A 6,000-nucleotide genomic window follows, 5' to 3' on the forward strand; every position below is an offset into this window, starting at 1 on the left:
ATGGTACTAGCAGTCAATTTGGTATTTCTTCAGATGTTGTGCATTGGACACCCTTTATATGACATTTAACCTAACAGAAAAGATTCTATCAGAGGTCAACCTGACCACCCAGAGGTGTTGCTTTGTACAACTTCACTCTCTGCACTTTTCATTTTAAGTTGGATTTTTTTTCCGTGCAACTGGCGCCAGAATTATAGAAGTTCTTTACAAAAAAAAATCTTGTCCATTATTCTTTGTGTAGGCATGCACCAAATGGAAATGCTGCTAAAATTGATGGTTGAAACATTGACGCCATTGAATTCCTGCTCACCATCTTGTTTCGTTCGGTATGATAGTGCTGAGGGAAGTCCATACACGTGGGAATAGGCCATTTCATGCTGTCCGACTCGGAGAATGAAACATACTCGAAATATTAGATGCCTTGTTTTTCACCATGTACAGTATTTCTGTAGAGGTGGGTTTATTTCTTCTTGTGCACGAATAATCTTATTTTGTGCAAGTTCTACTTCTTGTTCTAAAACATCACATGGCAGGTATAGTTGATCAATATCATTACTTACTTCGCCTTTTTGAGTCTGAATCACCAGATGAGTGTTTTCACATCGCTACTCTTCCCACTTCTGTGAGTACTATTTTAATTCACTTTTACAATGCAAAAACAATAGTATAATACCTCCTCATATCTGTCTCCTCCATAGTATGCTTTTGCAGGATCAAGCAAAAAAGTTTGTCGATCAATTCATTCTTCTGGTAAATAAGCATTGTCTTCCAAGGCATTCATTGTTTTGACAAGAAATTGAACCTTTCTGTCTTTGTCCGGTTAAAAAAAACATTCTGTCTGTGGCCACTTGCCGTTAGGCACTGACAAGCAAGGTTTTTGAGTCGTGACTTGGCGAGTCGCCGCGAGCCCTGCGGCTCGGCGTATAGTCGACGAAAGTCGCTGTATAGTCGTTGTATAGTCGCGAGTCGCCCTGATTTTTGGAAAACGACTTGGCGATTAGTCGGCGACTATACAGCGACTAATCAGCGACTCAAAAACCATGCTGACAAGCTGTTGAAATATGTTTAAATATCAGTTTTGTTTATTATTTCCCGATTGTGCATATTAAACTAGATTTATGCATGTGTAGCAGAATGTTTAGAGTACATGCATGACACTACATCTACTTCATCAAGATTATGTGGTCAAACTTAGGCAATGACATAATATTTGTACAGACTACAAATTGTATGTATTTTTTATTTAGCCACCTCCAGCTTGAGTATGGTCACATTATTGATCACACTAAAACTGCTTTATAATAAAACAGGTGGAAAGTTTTCTTCAAAAAGTGTGATTTATCTCTAAAAATATGAACATCTCTAGGAAAATTATGAACAAGTTAAAAAAAATGCATGAACGCTTCTATAAAAAAGTATAAATGATTTATTAAAATATGTGAACAAATTTGTGGAAATGCGTGAAAGCTTTTTAAAAGGCACATGGACATTTTATGAAGACTGCATATCCAAATTTATAAAATGTTCGTAAATTTTAAAGTGTTCCAAAACTTAATAAATTCATTAATTGAATATTTATTCATGAATTATAAGAAACATTAATACATTCTAAAAAAAAACTTCCTAACTCATGCATTGGCCGGTGAGGCGTTTGATTGTAACAGAACTAATATGCTGATTAGAAGATCACGTGTATACACATGACCCCTAATTTAAAGTTTCCTCCAACATTTTGAATATTATCAAAATTCTTTTACTTCTTGGTTTGCGGCAGGATCGCGCGTGTGATTCGAAAAAAGGCGAGCCATGCGTGCCGTGAATATTGGAGGCCAGAGTGGTGCGGCCCGACTCAGGTGTTGTGCGTTGGATGCGAGCGACCTGCTCTGATGCGATCATATCGGGACGCCCCGGTCGAGAGAAACTACGAGGACCGGTTCAGCATGGAGAAAAATAGGCAGGTAAAAACCATCAATGTGCCATGCCAGGTGGACCTGCCCATCAAAACGCTCACAAAATTTAAAATAGAGTAAATTGTGGTAGAACTTTTGCTAAATGGGATAAAACAGATGAAATCTTGCTAAATAGGGTAATTAGTGTCAAAAATGTCAAAGTAGGGGGTAAAAAACAGAATTCACTCAATAAAAAGTGATAAATGTAAAGATAAATAAGAAAACAAATGAAAAAATAGAACAAACTGAATGAAACCAAACAAAAAAACTTACAAATGAGAGGACGGACAGAACACCCCCAAACGGTAACAAAACATAGGAAGAGTGGTCAGTGGAAGCTGGAAAAGAGAGATCATTTCTAGCTCCAGGAAAAAAATCTAACTTCAACCATACCCATTCTAGTGTTAACTTGTGTATTTTTTGTACCACTTGTAACGTTATATTGGCATGTTGTAACGATCCTAGATTGTAGGATCTGAGGGCCTGCGTGCCACATCTCTCGGGACTCTCTCTCCCTCTCTATGTATACCCTGATGTGTAACAGAATCAATCAAGGGAATTTTGCATGATCACTTCCCAATTTGGTATCAGTCGCAAGGACTCTCTCCATGGCCGCGGACGACACCTCCTCCTCCTCCTCCTCCGCCACCACGAGCTCGGCCACGTCGCCGGGCACCCTCTCCTCCTCCTCCTCGGCGCCTGCCGCCGGCACCTCCCCGGCCACCGCCTCGACCACCCCTCCCTTCGTCTTCGGCACGTCCCCCAACCTCTTCAGCGGCTCCTCCCCTGCCACGGCTTCTCAGTTCGCCCCTCTCTTCACCACCGCCGGCTCCCCCCTTGCGCCACCGCCGGCCCCCGCCGCTCCACATCCCATTTTCCGTGATCACATCACGAACCACATTAAGTTCCTCCATCCTGCCGATCACAATTATCATAAGTGGAAGACTTTCTTCCTGATGGTCCTGGTTCGCTACGGCGTCTCCTACCTCCTCGACCACCCTCCACCTCCCAATGCTCCGTCCCAATACCTTGAGCTCGACGCCCACATCGTTATGTGGATCTATGCCACTCTCTCAGACACCATGTGTGACCACGTTGTTGGAGCCACCACCACCTACGCCCTCTGGCACAAGATCAAAGATTTCTTCCTCGCCAATTGCGACGCCCGCTTCATGATCCTCAACCGCCAATACCGCAACCTCAAGCAGGGTGATCTATCGGTGTCGGAGTACGCCCGCCGTCTCAAACTCCTCACCGACGCCCTCGCTGACATCGACCACGTCGTCACCGAGGTGGATCTCACCACGCAATTTCTTCACGGCCTCGACAAGCGGCTCGACACACTAGTGCAGAACCGGGCTTTAGCGCCGGTTCGTAAGGGCCTTTAGTGCCGGTTCTGCAACCGGCACTAAAGAGTGGAGACTAAAGGCCCCCCCCTTTACTACCGGTTCGGCACGAACCGACGCTAAAGTGCCACCACGTGGCACGAGCCAGGCCCGGGTGCTGGTAGACCATTAGTACCGGTTGGTAACACCAACCGGTACTAAATGTTTGGGGGGGTTTTGGTTTTAATTTTTATTTTCCCATTAATTTTGTGTTTTCCATTTAATTCTTTTTTGTTTGCTGGTATTTTACGATACTACATATTGTACACGTTATGCATATATATAAATAGATTTTCTCGTAGAACCGATCATATATATATATAATCGAATGTCTCACAACCATCATTAATTATTCACACATACACATGTATATATATACAATTTCTCCTACATGTTGCCTTGGTGCCTTCGGAGCACGATGACAAGTGGTTCATGGGGGCGGTAGCGGGTAATAGTATTCTCCTTTGGGATCTATGACCTGGTCGAGCAAAAATCCCGCTATTTCCTCTTGAAGTGCTCGTATGCGCTCTGTTGGTAGGAGCTGGTCCCGCACCTCTTTGAACTGTTAAGAAGGAGATCAATATGCATGTGTATTAGTTGTGTGACTAGATATCGACAATCATGTAAGATTTGTGAATAGTGTTCTGGCAAACGTACCCAGCCCTGTCTATCAGATCTGCTCCTTTCGGACGTCATCATGCGAATGTTCTCGCACGTAGTATGCACACACTTCAGTCCCCGGCGCCTGCTTCAGGGCCTTTACGAGAATAGAATTTAATCAGATAATTATTAATCAAGCATGTTAATTAATTAATGGTATTGAAACAAGAATTAAAGAGATGGTAGCTAGCTAGCTAGTACTACTTAATTACTTACCTTGGGTCGATACCAACATAGCTTTTGTCGCCATTTTCCTGGAGTCACCATGATGTACTTTGCCCAAGCCCTGCCCGCCGGCAAAGAAAATTAATAAAGGGGTTATTAAAAATAATTTATATCAGGAAATGAAGAACTAAATAGGCCGAGATATAGTTAATAATGATTGAAATAACCTGTCGACTATCCCCTTCACCATGCTGTTGTCACTATCTTTTTTAAGTAGTGAGTCCAGTACTTCAACTTTTCCTTCGTCAACTTTAATGTCTAACAAGATCCAGTGGAAGCTGCATGCGCATACGTTTGCATGTATAAATTAAGCGGGCATGTGCATAACACTAATCAACTATAACCCTAAACCCTATACACTTATTAACATCTAGCTAGTAAGCAAAAACAGAATTTGTAGTACAAGACAGTGTGACTCACTCGAAGTTGTAAGGAAGTAGTATATCTTCATTGCTATTGAGGCGCTTCAAGAACTCTACCATGTTTTTCTCTACATCTTGTCTACACCATTCCAATTTTCATGTGTATTCATTAACGGTATTTGGGTCAATGAACCCAATGCCATAGCGTCCAGCTTTTTTCATTTCATACATCTTCATCCTGCATAATACCACAGAAAAGAATATATAGTGAGGATATATATAATTACAGGTAATTAATGATCAATCAATGAGCACTAGAGCTAGCTTGAGACTTAAATTACAGAAAGAAATCACTTACAGACAATAGCAACTGACGATAGATTTGTCGAGTACATCTTGATTGAATAACTGAAATAGTTCTGAATACTCAACGGACAGAGCTTTCTTATTGAAGTAATGATCTTCCTCGACTTGCACCATGAGGGACACTGGATTGGAATTCTTGGTAATTTTCATGTACCAATCATGCAATTCATACATTCTCGTTGGGAGGTTCTTGACCTCCTCGGGCTCGACCAAAGGTTGGCCCCGGACATATTTTCGTTTTATTTCCTCCTCTCTAAGCGGAGACATGGGCGCGATATCGAGGAGTTGTCCAACAGTGATGTTGAGCATTTCAGCCTGCATTATATGCTCCTTGGTTATTACCACATCGCCCAGCTCGGGAACGTAAACGGTTTGCCCACAATAATATTGGGCGCGCGTACTCTCATGTGTTGTTGGGACAACAAGCGGGGGGGGGGGGTCGATTGCGCCGCCTGTTCTCCCAGCTGGGGAACGGTTTTCCCGCATTTTTTGACAGCTGCTTGTTGGCTCGAGCTCGAGCTCGCTTCTTTCTGTAGTCGTGCTCGATGTGCCTTCCTGATTTGGCGCTCATGGTCTAAGTCAACAGGCTTGGGAGCTGGTGGTCTAGCCATACGAATGAAGTGGTCAATCTTTTCCTCAGGCACTTTCTCCCTCGGCGGCGTTGCCGGTTTTGGTCGAAAATGAGCGTCCACTTCGGCCCGCACTATTGCATCGTTTTGCTCCTCGGTCATGTCGTAAGGCCTCTGAGGAAGAGGAGCGAGGCTGCTTGGACCATATTTATATCGCTTGTCTCCGTCTGTACTTTCTGTACTACCTCGACTCGTACCGCTACGCACCATAGCTGCGGCGTGTCTCTTCTGCGATTGCTTAGGCGGCGGAGACGGCTGATGTGGCTTAGTTGGAGCAGGAGGAGTGGCCTGACGCTGTGCCGGACTTGAAGCAGGAGGTGTGGCCTGACACGGTGTCGGACTTGAAGCAGGAGGTGTGGCCTGACACTGTGCCGGACTTGAAGCAGGAGGTGTGGCCTGACATGGTGTCAGACTTGAAACAGGA

Source organism: Triticum aestivum, chromosome 4D (assembly GCF_018294505.1).
Source record: "Triticum aestivum cultivar Chinese Spring chromosome 4D, IWGSC CS RefSeq v2.1, whole genome shotgun sequence".
NCBI lineage: Eukaryota > Viridiplantae > Streptophyta > Magnoliopsida > Poales > Poaceae > Triticum > Triticum aestivum.